Below are 18,527 nucleotides of genomic sequence, written 5' to 3'. Positions count from 1 at the left end.
TTTTTTTTTTTTTTTTGACACAATTAAATTTTTAATTTTGTATTGCGATTAAATTTTTAATTTTTATATCGTGGGGTATATATTTGTTGGAACCAAGAGTTGCACGTTTGGTGCGCTAAAGTTAGGGTAACGGACTGTTGTACAGAGGGGATAGATTTGACGGAGGAGTTATCCAATAGAGGGATGCCACGATAAGTTGAGTGCCTTGTGTCTGTCATGGTTGTGAATTTGTGATGGCTTTTCTACTCTTTTTCAAAGGATCTCTTTACACCATGGTTTTGTTGGAGGAAGTCCAAGTTTATCAAATTGATAAACTTTAAACGTTTATCAAATGACAAAGTAGTGAGGGTCTGTTCTCTTCAGCTTATTTTTAGTTCAGTTCAGTTTTAATAAGTTCAATTCAGTTTACTTCAATTCAGTTCATTTCTTATCTTAATTTCCTTCTCTCATAAAATATTTAGTTTAGTTCAGTTCCATCAATCAGAACAGGCCCTAAATAAGTTGTCTCGGTTTTCGTGAAATTTGTATTTATATTATTTCTTCTCTCACTAGCTAGCTCCACAAAACGAAGCGCCATTACTATCTTCTCACTCCAAACAGAAGAGAGAAAAAAAGACCTAGCTTCCCCTTCAACAATGGAGGAAGGTCGGAAGACGGTGTTGAATTTTATTAGTGAGAATGGACAACCAATTTTATCACCATACTTTCCTCCATTAAAGTTACTTAGGAGCTACCATTTCTACCATCATATTTACGGCGGCTTCGCCGCGAATTAAAAGAAAACCCTAAGATAAAAGGGAGAAATAAAAGGAATGGTGAATCCTTTAGGGTAGAATTTTCCGTCCTCTTTCATCTTTCATTGAAGCTGCTCATGAGGGTTTGAAATTTTTTTAGTTTGGAAAAGAAGATGAAGATGCACAACAGGGAGGGTTTGAAGTTTTTATTTTTGGGGAAGGAGATGAAGATGCAGATGCTAGTGAAGAAGATGAGTTATGCTCGGCAATTGTAAAATATGACTAACGACAAGGCTAACGTCGTTAGCTGAATTTGTCTAACCAAAAGTATAAAATGGCAAAATTGTCCCTACTATTCATGAGTAAATAATCCAATATACCCTTTGATAAACATCACATGTTTCTCCTATTGATAAACTTGAATTTGCTCGTTTTATTGAGGTCTTCTTAATTTCTTATTTACCTTTGCTTAAGTAGGGAAATTATACACTATAACCTTCAATTATTGACTAAAATTGTGCCCCATCCTTTAAAAGTTACACATTGTAACCTTAAACTACACTTATGTATCAATAGTAATATTTCGTTATCTTACCAATAACTATCATTGTTGGTGGGGTCCAATTTGCACTTTTAATTTTTTTTTTTTGCTGAATTTACGTGCTAAAGAATGTTCCGTTACAAATTTTATGTTCAATTTGATTCTTAAGGGAACAAACTGAGCTCGAATTTGGAAAAAAAATAACGTAAAGTCCTTGTTTTATGAATTCGGATTCCTGCATTTAAAATTAGAATTTACAAACTGGGGATTTTGCGTTAATTTTTGCCAAATTTGAGTTCAATTTGGACCCATGAGAAAGGGTCAAAAATATATGACTCCTAAACCTTCAACTAAACAATTTTTTTAGCACCCAAATCGAGAATGGAAAAAGGAAGGTTAAAGAAGATGGAAGGAAACAGAGATTGACAAATGAGTCAACTTGTAAAAACATTTAAATATTTTTAAAATAATTGCTCAAAAATCCAATTTACAAAAATGCCATTTGAAATATGAAATTCGTTATTCAAGTTGGGTAACTCGAACAACCTCGTCAACAGTACCTTAAGTTATTAGAGACAGAAATTTTCTAGTATAAATAGATATTACCTTATTTTCAATTTTTCATTACAGTATTTGTTTATAATTTCAAAACTTGTGTGATGCTTAAAAAAAAAATTTGTGTGATGTTGTAACTTAAAAGTGAGTCCTTTCCTTGAATAATGCTCCAATTACTTCCAATTCCATAAATACAGCTAAACTTTTATAATTTCCCAATTTACTGTCCACGTCACCATTTAAGAATTAAACCTATTTTTTTAATGGTTTAACACAAAACCGCCAGTTGAATTTGCGGTTTTCAATTGGGGGAAAACCGCCAACTCAAGTGACGGTTTCCTTTTCATGGAAAAAAAAATTTTCTCTAAAAAAATTCTACAATAATTTAGGGTAGAATTCATATGAAAAATAGAGGGGAAACGAGATCCTGTAAAATTAATTACACTCCTCCAAATCAAATAAAAAACAAAATTAAAACTTAATTTGCTAGTGAAAAAAAAAATCAAAGTACTCTAATTTTAGAGAGAGAAGGGCAAGAACAAGAGAGAAGTTGTCATATATTTCATTATTATGTAAAATATTATAATGAGGAAAACTAAAGGCTTGTTTGGTTGAATGTAGGAATTGCAAATTCTTTAGAAAATTGATTTTCCATGAAATTGAACTTCCTAGGAAATTCTAAAAAGTGTTTGGTTAACTAAGGGAAGTGGAAATTCCCATGGGAAGTTCCACTTACCTAGGCCCCCCTAGGTAATTAACTTATTTAACTTCCCCCATTTTGTGGGAAGTGAAAATTCATGGGAATTTCTACTTCCCATGAATTTGTCAACCAAACAACTTCAAAGAATTTCAATTCCTAGGATTTCCAACTTCCCATGTTTTTATTTGTCAACCAAACAACCCCTATAACAATCTCATAGTTAGATCTAAACTACATTTTTTTTGAAACGGAGCAAGATCTAAACTACATAATTACTAAAATAAAAAGTTTTATAAACCTTGTTGCACCTAATGTGAGGACGAAGACAATGATATTGGTGGTGAAGTCGGCAAAGGCAGCGGCGCATAACGATGGAGAATTAAGAAATCCCCGAACAAATTTTATTTGAGGATGCTAGGCAATTGAGAAAGAAAATATAAAGAATTAATGAGAGAAGTAGAGTGATGAGATCTGAAATTTGAGTAAGGTATAATGGATAATGGACAATGGAGAATTGGGGATTTTGGTTTTATCGAAAAAGTGATTACTTTGAGAATAAATGAGCAGAGAGATGAGGATGAAATTTTGATAGTACTAGTGAGTGGAAACCGCTACTTCAAATTGCGGTGTTCCCACTTAAACCGCCATCTCAAATAGCGGTTTCGCCAAAAAATCCAGGAAAAAAAAAAAAACATTAAATGGCTGGGGTGGACAGTATATTGGGAATTATAAAAAAAGTAGCTGTATTAAGGTAAAGCAATCCTTAAAAATAATCGATTTTCAAAATAAACTGCAACGAGTAGCAATACTTTGAACACCCTTCTCTCCTTCCACGAATAGAGCAATTTGAACAAAAATCATGGTCCCAACCAATTACTCTCACTATTTTTCTCTCCTTTCTTCTTGCAAAAATTTGAGCTCCCTTCTCAGCATTCATGGCCGTTTGGTAGTTCTGGGTATGACCCATACCAATTCAATCCTTACCCATTTGATAAACACCTATTCTTCACTCCAAAAATGTGATTTTGCTAAGTTGGTTTTCGATTCTGTAACAAACCCAGATGTAATTTTGTACAATTCTATGATTAGAGCATATTCAAGGTCTGATCAATTTGGTAAAGCATTAGAATTGTATAGTAGAATGTTGGAAAGAGAATTAGTGCCTGATAAATATACTTATACTTTTGTGCTTAAAGCTTGTGCTGGTAATTTTGACTTAAAAGAGGGTGTTAGGGTTCATAATGATGTGATTAGGAGAAATTTGGAGTTGGATGTGTATATTTCTACTGGTTTGGTTGATATGTATTGTAAAATGGATCGACTTGATCGTGCACGAGAAGTGTTTGATAAAATGCCTAAGACAGATATTGTTTCTTGGAATGCTATGATTGCTGGACTTTCAAAGGATGGGGATCCTGATGAAGCATTGGGTTTTGTCCGGGCAATGCAACGAGTTGGGGTTGTGCCGAATTCTGTTACATTGTTGAATATGTTTCCTAGTGTTTGTAAATTGGAGAATGTAAGGTTGTGTAGGTCAATTCATGGCTTTGTGATCAGGAGAGGTTTTCCAACTAAAGTTTACAATGGATTGATTGATATATACTCTAAATGTGGGTTTTTAGAATATGCTCGAACTGTTTTTGATCATTTGCGTGGTAGGGATCATGTGTCATGGGGAACTATGATGGCTGGTTATGCTCATAATGGATATTTCTGTGAAGTCTTGGAGTTATTTGATGAGATGAAGGGTAAAAGTGCAATGATGAATAAAATATCTGTTGTTAGTTCCTCTTTAGCTGCTTCCGAGTTGAGAGATTTAGAGAAAGGGAAGGAGATTCATAATTGTGCAATGCAATATCGTATTGACTCAGATACTATAGTTGCTACTTCTCTGATGACAATGTATGTAAAATGCGGAGATTTTGGAAAAGCCAATCAAATTTTTAGGGCACTCAAGGAAAAAGATTTGATTGCTTGGTCTGCTTTAATTGCTGCATTTGTACAATGTGGGTTCCCTGTAGAAGCAGTATCACTATTTCGTGAAATGGTGCATGATAAGCTAAAACCAAGTAGTGTAACTCTGTTGAGTATCTTTCCAGCTTGCGCAGAACTTTCATCCGGAAAACCAGGAAAAAGCATTCACTGTTATTGTCTTAAAGCAGGTACTGATTCAGAAATTGCAGTTGGGAATGGCCTAGTTTCAATGTACGCTAAGCGGGGGTTGTTCACTCAGGCTCTGGCCTTCTTTTATAGAATGCCGAGCAAAAACATAGTTTCCTATAATTCACTGATAAGTGGATATTCTCATAGTGGCAACATATGTCAAGTGATGAAAAAATTTCTTGAATTACTAACTTCAGGGTTAAAACCTGATTTTGAAACTATGGTGAGTGTGATCCCATCTTGTGCACTTTCTCAAGATCTAAAACAAGGGACATGTGTTCATGGCTTGATTATAAAAGGCGGATTCGCATCTGAGTGTCATGTAAAGAATGCTTTGATTGACATGTATGGCAAGTGCAACAGGATATGTTCCGCTGAGAAGTTATTTAATGAAATGGACTCCATTAAAGACGAGGTTACTTGGAATGCCATAATTTCCAGTTATGTGCATAACAGGAAGTCCAAAGAAGCTCTTTATGCCTTTTGTCGGATGAAATCTGAAGGACTACAGCATTCTGCAGTTTCTATGGTAAGTGTCCTTCCTGCAGCAGCAGATCTAACTGCTCTCCCAGAAGGTATGGCACTTCATGCCTGTACAACAAAAATGGGGTTTCAGTCCAATACACACATTAGTAATAGTCTTATTGATATGTATGCCAAATGTGGACACTTTGATTGTTCAGAGAAATTATTTGATGAGATGAAAAACAAAGATACAGTAACATGGAATACAATGCTTGCTGGGTATGCCGTTCATGGGCATGCAGCTCGTGCTGTTGAACTTTTTTCACAGATGCAATGTGATAACGTTATGGTTGACTCAGTGACTTTTCTGAGTGTCCTGTCAGCATGCAGACATGGTGGTTTGGTAGAAGAAGCAAGAAGAATATTCAATTCCATGCATGAAAAGTTCCATCTTGAACCCAAATTGGAGCACTATGCTTGCATGGTTGATTTGTTGGGCCGTGGTGGTCTATTCAGTGAAATCACAAACCTCCTGAATCAAATGCCAGTCGAACCTGATGCTGCTGTTTGGGGAGCTTTATTGGGCGCATGTAGAATGCATTCTAATTCAGACTTGGCAGAAATGGCATTGAACAAGTTAGTGGAACTTGAGCCTGGAAACCCGGCACATTTTATTGGTTTATCAAATATTTATGCTCAATCTGGTAGGTGGGTTGAGGCTAAAAACATGAGGTTGCAACAAAGTGATGCTGGGCTCAAGAAAATCCCGGGATGCAGTTGGGTTTAGGTCAAGAAAACTTTTAGATTTCAGAAAGATACTTGAATCTAGTAGCTGTGAGCCTCTGATGAGAGCATGTAACAGAATTTTGTGGTTACTTCCATACCAATTTCTGAGAAAGTGAGCTCCACATATTTCTTTATGCACTCACAGAAGAAGATTGGCCGTGACTATGCTCACCAAGGACCAAAACCATGTAATGGCAGTATCAATAATTTTTAATTGCTGGTAATTGATCTTGCTTTTTAGTCATTTTTGCTGATGCTTGCATTTACTCTTCTACTATGATACAGTGTTCAGATATGTATTATTTCGAGGAAGAGAAGACAGCAGAGATTGCAGCCTATTATAAAACACGAAGATATAACAGGTAATCCTCATTTTATAACCTTCCCATATTCAAGTTTCATTTACATAGAAGTATTAAATTTTGTAGATTGCGGAAATCATAACATTGCTCAAAGGTCTAATTTGGGGATGGAGGGGAATGAGGGGGACTAGTTATACCTAGGACAGTACCATTTCATCTCATAACTTATGGTTGCTGGACACCTAATTTGAGTCTTCCTTTGCTTAAGTTTCACTTTGCATACATAAGAAGGTAGGGTTTGGCTTGATTCTTCTTTAGAATGGTGGGATGATAATCCATTGACAACATACAACTGATACAAGCAAGATGCTTAAAAAGTACAGATGGTTTACTTAATATAGTTAAAACCCATAAATCCCATTAGGTACACTGACAAAAGTGTTTTGCAGCTTACCCCTTCTAATTTTAAACAATAAAAAATTCATTTGCAAGCAGCGCTCAACCAAAAAGGTTGGGGGTTGCTGTCGGCCTACGAATGTGGTTTCAATCCTTTCGGTGATGCCAGGCCGGCCTATATTTAAATGAGAATGCCGTGTCGTCCAGATAGTCTATTGTTATTTGATCAGAGGGTCTCACAATATTAGCTAGTATGCCTAACTTAATTTCCCATTCACCATTTATAGTTGTTTCTATTTGTCTAAGTCACTTCCTTTTTTGTCCAAGTCATTGGGGGCAATCTTAATGGACATGTGGGCATTAGGAGGGATGGCTTTGAAAGTATTCATGGATGTTTTGAACAATGGAGATAGGAATGAAGTGGGAAATTATATTTTAGATTTTGCATTGGCATAGCTTTTAAGTATCATGAACACATGGTTTGAAAAAGGACCTCTCACCTAGTGACTTATAGGAGTTTGGGCAATGCAAGTCAAATTGATTTCTTCTTGGTAAGGAATGCTTGGAGCAAGAGTTATGTTGATTGTAAGGTGATCCGTAGGAAGAGTACAATAACTCAAGATAGACTTGTGGTGCTTGATTTTCGAGGCAGTAGATATGTAAGGAAGTGGAGACCAAAAGTGGAGCCTAAGATTAAGTGGTGGAAACTTCAAGGGGAGAACCAACAAAAAAATGTAAGAAAGATGGAGGATGTAGGAATTTGGTCTGGTACCATTGATTTGGATGTAGATGCAATGTAGAGTAAAATGGAGCATAGCATAAAGGAAGTGGTGAAAATAATCCTAGGAGAATCCAAAGGAAGCATGCCATCAGAGCAAGGACACATCTTGGTGGAATGAAGAAGTGGCGATAAAGAACAAACGAGATTGCTATAAGATCTTGATTGTTGAAGTATAAAGAAGCTAAAAAAGAAGCGAAGAAAGCTGTAAGGGAGGCGAGTATGAAAGTGAACTGATACCTTTATGCAAGCTTGGATACAAAGGAAGGAGTAAAAGACATCTATAGGCTTGCTCATATTAGAGATCGGAAGACATGGGATATTGGAAAGGTCAAATGTGTGAAGCATATTGACTAAAGAGTTCGGAGACAAGGAAATAAAGGATAGATGGAGGTCTTACTTTGATAGTTTATTTAATGGAGTCGAACTCAGTGATACAAGTGTCCCTCATGATATGATTAATCGGGAGTTTATGTGGAGGATTCATTGGGAGAAGTCAAAATGGCACTAAAAAGATGGGATTGAAAAGCGATCGGACCTGATAGCATTCTTGTTAAGGTTTGGAGATGTTTGGGAGAAACAAGAATTGAATGGTTGGCAATTTTTTTCAACAAAATTTGGGGATGTAATAAGATGCCTTTTGTGTAGTGGAGAAGTACTTTGATACCTTTGTATAAGAACAAAGGTGATGTCCAAGATTGTGCTAACTACCGAGAGATCAAACTAATGAGTTATACTACGAAATTTTGGGAGCGAGTGATACTACAAAGGTTAAGGAGAAGTGTGAAGATCTTGGAAAACCAATTTGCATTGAAGATCGACTGTGGAGACAATCCATCTTATGAGACAAATAATTCAGATCTATCGGGATAAGAAGAAGGATTTACATATGGTTTTTATTGATTTTGAGTAGGCTTATGATAAGGTACAATGGAGATTCTTTGATGGGCTTTAACAAGGAAAGGCGTTTCGCGGAAATATATTGACATCATTAAGGAAATGTATGAGGGAGCTAGCACAAGTGTGTGGACCATTGTTGGGAAGAGTGAAGAATTCCAAAATACAATTGGAGTTCATCAAGGTTCTGCACTTAGTCCTTTTCTTTTTGCTATAGTCATGGATGAATTGGCGAGTGCAATTCAAGATGATATACCATGGTGCATGATGTTTGCTGATGATATTGTGTTGATTGATGAGACAAAAGAACGCTTCCCTTCTCTAGTCCTGAACCGTATATATACAAACTACATATAATAAATCTTTAATAATGTAAACCCACATCAAGATCATAAAAATACCCTCAATTAATGGGATTTATTTGAAAAAATATTCAATATACAAATTGAAGAATAATACCAAAAATCAATTATGAAAGTGAATTAAACAATACACCACCAGATGGACATCACATCCATCCCGCATCTGACGACCACCATAAAGTCAGCCTACATCATCAATTTTCAACTCAAACACACTCCGACCCTAATGAATGGGGAGGTGAGATGGTTCGATGGTTGTAGATTGTTGTAGACATTGTAGTCGCTTGATCTCTTGCACGCATTGGGGTGAGATGTAGAGAAAATTTTACATTTTACTATGAGAAGAGAGTACAGGGGTGAATTGAAGATTAGAAGAACAAGGAGAAAGAGTAATAAAGAAAAAGGAGAGAGAAAGAGATAGAAGGGAATGACGGCTAGAGGAGACTAGGAGAGAGAATATGGTGGTTGGTGGGGAATTAAAACCTTAACCCTTGATGATTCAGCATATAAAAAAAAATAAAAATAAATAAATAAACCTATCCCACGGGTCAGCGGTTACCTGCCACTCTCATAGGTCAGGTACCCTACCCGCTAATTTCAAAAGAATTAAAAAAATACCCGGTAAAATTAGTCGGGTTATCGGGTCGGGTATTTTTGAACACCCCTAGTTTTAACCACTCTTTTAAAACTTTCTTGAATTTTATTCTTGATTTTCTTTATAACACTCTTAATTTTTCTTAAATGCTCTTTCCAACGTGGACCAATGTGATATTATTATTATTAATGTGATGTTTCCAACGTGGCCCAAATAGTAGCTTAACTAAATGTTCCCCTCCATGCACTCTCTTCTAGAGTTAGTAAATGATGTAATAGTTAAAAAGAAAAAAGTTAAGTCTTGGTGGAACATGGAGAAGAAGAACTAGTTAGTATCACGACATTCTCATTCAATTACAAACAACAGAACTACCTACACATAGGCTTACGAATGAAACTAAGTTGCACTTAAATAGCAACCAACAAACTAAGTGGATAAACATGATCCCACATCATACTCCACTAATACAACTAATTAGGTACATCATCATTATTTAGATAAATTAGCTACCCTTTTTTTTTTTTTTTTTTTTTTTTTTTAATTTTTATTTTTTCACAGGAAATTAGCTTAATCAAATTAAATATCAGTTGTCAGGAACTCATTTTCAGTTGATTTTGTGAACAACTACTCGCTAAAAAGTTCTATAAAAAAAGACTACCCAAAATTTAAAAAGTTTGGGCATCACTACCCTTTTTTCTTTTTTCCGGCAAGCAATTCTGGCAAGTGGGGCCCATATGTTTTTTCCCTAAAAATACATAAAACATCCTCACCCTTGTATGTAATAATCAACCTGCCTCTTTGCAAAAACTTAATCCAAAAAATATTTGTGAAAAAACAAGTCGTTTTTTTTTTCTCTTTGGAACTCAATTTAAAATGTAACAAACATTAATACCACTTCCCCCCAAAATCCATAACTCAATCCTGAATAGGATAACATGGAATTATTATTTCTTCGAAAGTTATATTCTTCCTTTCTGCTACACCATTTTGTTGTGGTGAGATAACATGGAATTATTATTTCTTAAAAAGTCCTATTATTCCTTTCCGCTACACCATTTTGTTGTGGTAAGTATGTTGCGGCAGTTTCATGTACTACATTACTATTCCTATTGATTGAAAATAACTTGAATTATAGTATTCACCACCTTTATCGGTTCCTTATCTTTTGATTTTACCATTTGTATGCAATTTTACTTCATTTTTGTAGATTTTAAATATAGTAAGGGCTTCATTCTTAGAATGCAATAAATTAACATAGCTAAATCTTGAAAAATCATCAATGAAAGTTGCTAAATTTTTTTTGTTGCCTAAGGAAGGTGTGCTATGAAAATCACATAGACCACTATGCACTAATTCAAGCAATGATTATTCTTTTCCCTTGTGATTATGTCAACATGCATGTCGTACACTTCTCTATCCTTAGATCAAAAGACGGAATTAAATCATGTTTTGACATAATAAACAAATTTTTTATAATTAATATGTCCAAGTCTTACATGCCATGGAGAAGAGTAATCATTAACAACATACAAATTGTCTCTCAAAGTATTAGAAATATTAACCTTAAACATTCTATCACATAAATAACTCGGTCCTACCAAACGCCCGCTCAACCTTGCATCCAGCCTGCCTTCCTTGGAGGACAGGCGGCATGCGGCTATCAGCCCATGGACTGGCAGCTTAGGCTGCAGCACCTTGGAGATCAACCCACTGCTTTCTCTAAGGAAATAACCGACGCCGAACAGCCGGCCAAGGTTAAAAATGTGTTGGTAGGAGCCTATGATGGGACCACCTGCTAGCATACACCCACCTCATGTATTTACAAGGGCTGGATGATGTCGCATGGTGTCGCTGCTTTCCAGCCACGCTGAAGGGCATAGCCCAACAGTGGTTCGGCAACTTGCCGGCTGGTTGCATCAATAGCTTCAAGACGCTTGCGTTCTTGTTTGCTTCCAACTTCTCTATGAACATCCTTGCCAAGAAAACAAGCCTTGATCTTGGCAATGTACAGCAGGGAGATAGAGAAGGCTTGCGTTCTTACGTCAGGCGGTTCAATCTGGTACGAATCCAGATCCATGGGCTATCTGACGAGGTCGCCTTCACAGACTTTTTCAAGGGTCTGAAGGACGGTTCTACTTTCAAGTATGAACTCGTCCGAAAACAAATCTTCACTCTGCAGGGAGCGCTGCGAGGGCGGAAGCCTATATACAGGCGACCGAGCTCTGCTCCTCCAACAGGCAGTCGGACTCTAAGAAGTTCGACCGACAGAAGGAGAGTCGGCCTGCTCAGCCGGCTCCCAAGCCAGAAGAGAGCAAAAAGAAAAAGCAAGTCTGGCCGTTGATAACTCTGATCAGCCGGCCCAGAAGAAGAAGAAAGAGTGGAAACCGTACGTCCCAAGGTACGAATTCCACAAGGACTGCCGCTCCATCTTGATGGAAATAAAGGACCGGCTGACTCTTGAGAAGCCGACTCCAATGAGAGGTTCCGTCGAAAATCGGAACAAAAATAAACATTGCCATTTCCATGAAGACATCGGCCATGACACCAACGACTGTTTCAGCCTCAAACGAGAGCTTGACCGTCTGGCCGACAAAGGACAGCTGAAGTCCTATGTGAAGTCCAAAGTGACTTCAAAGGTGAATCAGGGGCAGTCCAAAAAGAAGGCTCCCCAGCCGACTGTTAGTACCGACACCGATGAAGATCCGGTATATACCATAGCAGGCGGATTCGCCGGGGGTGGCCCGACCATTCGGGGCACCAAGGATCATCTGAAAAAGATGATCCATTCCGTTGAAGAGGGAGAGGCGGCAAGCACATCCGCCTTCCCCGGGGTCATCATCACCGAAAAGGACAGAGGCAAAGTCCGTCGGCCGCATGATGACCCTGTTGTCATTGAATGCAAAGTGGCCAACCAACTGGTTGGTCGAATCTTGATCGACACAGGCAGCTCCTCTGACCTCATCAGCCTCAAATGCTTGTCCAATCTCAAGTACAAGCCAGATAGCATGATGGAGGTCTCGCACACCCTTGTAGGGTTTGGGGGAGGACTCGTGCACCCAGTCGGACGGATAGATTTGCCCATCCGGCTGGGGCAAAAGGGAAACGACCAGCATATGACCATCCGTTTCCTCGTGGTTGAAGAGCTTACTGCCTACAACCTCATCTTTGGTCGACCCACTCTTAACAAGTGCAAGGCCGTCATCATTCCTGCCCTCATGCTCGTTAAGTATGAGAGGGATGATGGCACAGTCGGCTCCCTTAATGGGGACCAGAAGACAGCTCGGGAGTGCTATCTCTCGGATGTCAAGCCCGCGGCCGCAGCAGCCGTCCGAGGCAAACAAACAGTCGACCTTGATGATGACAAGGAAGACCAAGCGGCCCCACCAGCTGAGAAAAAGAGAAAAATTGATCAACTGGTGGCGGTCAAAAAAGAGAAAAAATAGCAATCACTGACCGGGGAACGACCGGATGATCTCCGTCCCCAGCCGACTGGTGAACACATTGATATCCCTCTGGACGACGCTCGGCCAGAGCGGACTGTTAAAGTAGGGACGGTTGCATTTGCTAAGCTAGGTGACAGTTTGCACCAGCTTCTGAAAGAATTTAAAGACATCTTTGCCTTTGAAGTGGAAGAGATGCCTGGCATAAGCCCGGATCTCGCTGTCCACAAACTCGCCGTGGATCCCAAAAAGAAGCCCATTCGGCAAAATAAGAGAAATCACGGCGAAGAAAGAAGTCAGGCGGCAGCAGCTGAAGTTAAAAAGCTGCTGGACGCGAAGTTCATTCGGCCATGCAACTTCCCTGATTGGGTAGCTAACGTTGTGTTAGTAAAAAAGCCGAATGGTACTTGGCGGATGTGTGTTGACTACACCGACCTGAACAAGGCATGTCCGAAGGATAGTTATCCATTGCCAAAGATCGACAGTCTGGTCGATTCAACAGTCGGACATGCCCTGATGAGTTTTATGGACGCCTATTCAGGCTTCCACCAGATTCCCCTGTGGAAAAAAGATCAAGAAAAGACGGCTTTTGTCACTGATTAGGGGTTGTTCTGTTATACTGTGATGCCGTTTGGTTTGAAGAATGCGCCTGCTACTTTCCAACGATTGATTAATACGGTCTTCATTAATCAGATTGGGAGGAATGTAGAAGCATACATTGATGACATGATAGTCAAATCCAAACTACAAGCGGATCACCTTGCTGATCTCCGAGAAACATTCGCCACACTCAGGCGGCACAAGGTCATGCTAAATCCAAAAAAGTGTGTCTTTGGTGTTGAGTCTGGGAAGTTTCTCGGATTCCTGATTGATCAAAGGGGAATAGAGGCCAATCCTGAGAAAATACAGGCGGTCATCGACATGCAGTCGCCTCGTACTGTGAAAGAGGTTCAAAAGCTTACAGGTTGTCTGGCGGCCTTGGGGAGATTCCTCAGTCGGTCAGGCGATAAGTGTCTCTACTTTTTCCAAGCAATCAGGAAGAAGACTAATTTTGAATGGGGTGGTGATGCAGAGGCGGCCTTTTAAAAGTTAAAAACTCATTTGCACTCTTTGCCGAGGCTTGTTAGCCCCTTGCCCAAAGAGACGCTCTTCATGTATCTGGCCGTCTCCGATCATGCCCTCAGCGCTGTTCTCTTAGCTGAAAGAGACGGCATTCAGCTCCCAGTCTATTTCATCAGCCATGTTCTCAGGAACGCTGAGCTTCGGTACCCCATGGTTGAAAAGTTTGGTCTCGCTCTCTACATGGCCATCAAGAAATTGAAACCTTACTTCTTGGCACATGCGGTAGTGGTCTATACTGACCAGCCGATCAAGCGGCCTCTGACAACCTTGGAGTCTTCTGGACGAATGCTCAAATGGGCGATTGAAATGCAAGGATTGGAAATCACTTACGAACGCAGGAAAGCAATAAAGGGGCAAGCATTCGCCGATTTTATTGTGGAAATGACAAGGCCGGTTGCTCCGGATGATACTAGTCAGGTTTGGAAAGTGTATGTGGACGGGAGCTCCACTGCGAACGGCTGTGGTGCAGGGATTATCTGTTAGTCTCCTGAGGGGGACAAATTTGAATATGCACTACGGTTCAAGTTCCAGGTCTCTAATAATGAGGCCGAATATGAAGCCCTGCTTGCTGGCATTCGGTACTGTAAGGCAGCAGGGGCAAAGAAAATTGACGCCTGCTCAGACTCACAATTGGTCGTACTCCAAGTCAATGGAACGTACGAGGCCACTCATCCGGCCATGGTAAAATATCTGCAGGCGGTCAAGGCTGAAGTTGGGACACTTGAAGAATTTACACTAAGTCAAGTGCCCAGGTCTTCCAACAATCAGGCGGATGCCTTGTCCAAGCTAGCATCATCCGCCTCTTGTGAAACGCCTCGGTCAGTCTTCTGGGAGGTCATGGAAAAAAGGAGTATCTCTGAAGAAGACCCCATTGGAGTTCTTGACCGAAGCTCAACTTGGATGGACAGCATCCGGGCTTACCTTACAGACGGCACGCTCCCTGACTCACCACAGGAGGCGGCTGTTTTGAAAAAACGAGCGGCTAACTTCGAGTTGCGACAAGGGGAACTCTTCAGGGCTGGTTTTCTGAAACCTCTGTTGAAGTGTGTTACCCCCGAGAAGGGTAAGGAAGTCCTCGAAGAGTTGCATGCGGGATTCTGTGCCTCCCATATAGGGGGTAGATCCCTTGCTGCCAAAGCCAGGCGGCTTTACTTCTGGCCTACACTGGAGTCGGATGCAATGGAATTGATGAAAAAATGTGACAAATGTCAAAAATTTGGCAAGCTCATTCATCGTCCGGCTACAGACCTGTCGGCCATCCACAGCCCAATACCCTTCGCCAAATGGGGGATGGACATTCTAGGGCCATATACAGCCGCACCAGGCGGCAAGCGCTACATATTGGTGGCTGTGGATTACTTTACTAAGTGGGTAGAGGCGGAGGCAGTCAAAAACATTAAGACAAAAGATGTTATTTCCTTCATCTTGATAAACATAATCACTCGTTTTGGGGTGCCCATGTCTATGGTTTTTGACAATGGTCCTCAATTTGAAACGCCTCAACTCAAGACTTGGCTGAGAGACCAAGGGATCTCTAGCTTCTTCGCATCAGTCGGCCGGCCTCAAGCAAACGGCCAGGTCGAGGCTTTTAACAAGTTAATCTCAGACGGGATTAAAAAGAAAATTGAACGGGCTGGTGGCCTTTGGGCGGATGAATTACCACACGTCCTCTGGTCCATCAGGACGACTGCTAAAGGGGCAACTGGAGAGACCCCATTCCTTATGGTGTATGGTGCAGAAGCTGTCTTGCCCATTGAACACTATGAGCCGACTCTTCGAATCATGTTGTATGATGAGGAGACGAATTGGGAGGCCATGCGTCTAGCATTGGACTCACTACCAGAGCGCAGGGGCAATGCTGCCTTGCGCCATGAGATATACCGTCTGAGAATGACTCGGGCTTACAACAAAAGAGTACACAAGTGTCCTCTCAAAGTAGGGGACTTTGTGCTACGGAAAATGGAAGCAATCGGTAGGGCGAATGAGCAGGGAAAGCTAACCCCAAATTGGGAAGGCCCCTACCGAATCTATGAGGAAATAAGAGACGGCACCTACCGCCTGGAAGAACCAGACGGCAGGCAGCTGCCCAGAACTTGGAATGTAGACAACTTGAAAAAGTACTACTTCTAAGTACGAATGTAAATGCTTCAATTTTGTTATCTCAAAGATTTGTTAATGAGAATATGCTTCCCTTTATCAACTTTTATTATTTTTAGCACCGTACGGCCAATATGTTTGAAAGGTGTCTGTCTCAACAACAGACGCCCCAAACCCTTTGAAGGAGCCGATTGTTCTAAACAGTTGTTCCTACGAAATTTTATTAAGTTTATACCAACATCAATTACGAGGCCTAAGGCCAGATAAAAATAAAAAGAGACCGAATGGTCACAGTCTGCTCCAACATGAGTATGACCGTCTGCTCCAACATGAGTCAGATAACCGACGACGCCCATTTGGGTGAATTCGTCGAGGAGAAGCATCTCCCATTTGGGTGGCACATTGCTCTACGAATATACAAGCGGCCTAACCGAATGCTAAGGCAGCACTCGCAGTCGTTTGTTTTAATCGAAAGTGAAATCTAAAAGGCCAGAATTTTCTATCTGTTCTAGTACAGTTCGAAAATGGTCACTGTTTCATAAGTAGAGGCTAACCGAGGCATAAAGCCGGATGCGCCTATTTCAGCTCAGGGGCAAAACAGGCGGAATAATTTTATAAAAATGCGTTAGGTTAACTACTTGGCACTTATTTGAGGCTATCAGCCGGATGCCGCCTGATCCTTACCTATGGGGCAAGACAGGCGGACTAATTACTTTAACCAAAATCAGTCAAGTCCCAGACTTAACACTTTAATCTCAATGAGGCCAATGGCCGGATGCGCCTGTTTTTGCCTATGGGGCAGAACAGGCGGGGATTTTTCCCTAGCATAACAGCTAAGTTGGAAACTTGAGTTCTGTTCGAGCCAATGGCCGAATGAACACTTATTTTTGCCAAATTCTGGATGGACGTCTGCCGCGTGGTTTGGGGCAATCACCATAGTGATTGATTGACTTAGAAACCATGGATACTCTTCCAAGTATCAATAATTTCCATGTCAATCAATCCCATAAACCGAAACCACTCGACATCCGTCCAGGGGCAAGAACATTCGCATGGTATACAGGTTATAATACTTAGCCAAAAAACATGCAAAAATTTCAAACAATTCAAAGGGCAGAATGAAAAAACTTCAGCCAAATGGCCGAATGATTCAAATTAAAAATGATCAATCGCCACCAGACGATTGGTTAAATTGTTATCCGGCAAAGCCAGGGAAATTGTCAAATTACCCGACCCCTCGGTCGGTAAAGATACATAAATACTCGGCACACAGGCCGGAAAAACAAGTACTTGGCCATTCGGCCGCAGAAACAACAAATAAAAGCTTAAGTGATCAGGGGAGAGCCTCTTCATTGGCAGCCGGCCTGTTGCCCTTCGGCTGCTCTTCATCATCTTTCTCCTGCTCCTCCGCCTGATCTTCCTCCTCCTCCCCAGAGGACGACTCCTCAGAAGAGTCGGACCCAGAGCCTTCAGCAGCCTCGGCCTCAGCATCAGCCTTGTAAGCTTCTTCCATCTCCTCAAGGAGGCGATCGTCGAGAGCTTTGCTGAGCTCATCAAACTTGGACTTCCAAATCTGATAGTCCGAGCCTGGCTGAACAGCCGCCCAAGTGTCCCGCATGATGATCTCATTATCCCTGATCATTTGTTTGACCAGTTCAGCTCTCTCTTGCTCGGCACGGGACTCGAACTTGGTCCCAGCTGGTGCTCCTGTGAGTTTATGCTCCAGGCGGCTCACCCTATTCTGGGCCCTTTCGGCCTCACCCTTGGCGTCCTGAAGGGGCTCGAGCTCCGCCTTAAGGGACCTGTTCTTGAGGTTGGAGACTTGAAGGCGGGCCGAGTCCAGGTCCTTCTTCACCTGCAGATTGGCCTCCGACTGCGAATACATCATATCAAGCGTCAGAAATTCATTCTGAGCAATATCAAATTGAGCCCTATCCAAGGCGGACTCGGCCTGAGCCTTAGCAGCTTTTACCTCTTTGGTCTTTTCCTTAAGGGGTCTGCCGAGCCCTTGGACGCGCAGCATGGCCTGTAAAAAGAAGTCGGATGGTTAGGAACCAGGCGGATAAAAAAAAAAAAACGAATGTTAAAGTAAGGCAAAGTCTATACCTCACAAAGGTTCCCTAGAATACCATCAAGGTCTAGGGTGCCGACTCCTCTGACGGATGCTTTATCATCCGGATCAATCGCCCTCAGCATGGACTTGGCCATTTGAACTACAGTCGGCCTCTGTACAGGAACTGCAAGAGGAAAAAGTTAGAAAAGTACTCAAGTATGGATAACTTGCAGAAAAGAAAGGGAGGACGAATGGTCTTTACCGTCGCCCTCATCCACCTCCTCTTCCCCCAGAACCCTCTTCTGACCGGTAGAAGAGGCGGGCCTTTTCCCCAAAAGCCTCTCCATACCGGAAGAAGAGGGGGGCTTTTCCCCCAGAAACCTCTTCTCACCAGCAGGGGCGTCTGAGGGCCTCTTGGGCTTATGAGCAACGTGCTTCCGGCCGCCCTTGCCGGATGCGCTCACATCACCCGCCCTAGTCTTTTGGAGCTTAGGGTCGGATGGTTTGGACGGGGATTTGGAGGAGGTACCCTGCATCATTG

The 18,527-nt window shown here is 41.1% G+C and overlaps 1 pseudogene across 1 annotated transcript in view; it reads left to right on the top strand.

Moving 5' to 3' along the window:
* Positions 1-3,485: 3,485 nt before the first annotated feature.
* The window catches only part of LOC145594919 (pentatricopeptide repeat-containing protein At2g39620 pseudogene), a 29,251-nt pseudogene continuing 14,209 nt past the window's right edge, over positions 3,486-18,527 (top strand). Inside the window, exons 1-2 of the transcript XR_014102889.1 lie at positions 3,486-6,132; positions 6,230-6,306. The product of XR_014102889.1 is annotated as a pentatricopeptide repeat-containing protein At2g39620 pseudogene (transcript). The remainder of the gene's footprint in view (positions 6,133-6,229; positions 6,307-18,527) is intronic.

Source organism: Chenopodium album, chromosome 19 (assembly GCF_948465745.1).
Source record: "Chenopodium album chromosome 19, dcCheAlbu1.1, whole genome shotgun sequence".
Taxonomy (NCBI): domain Eukaryota; kingdom Viridiplantae; phylum Streptophyta; class Magnoliopsida; order Caryophyllales; family Amaranthaceae; genus Chenopodium; species Chenopodium album.
This window is presented reverse-complemented; position numbering and strand designations above follow the sequence as displayed.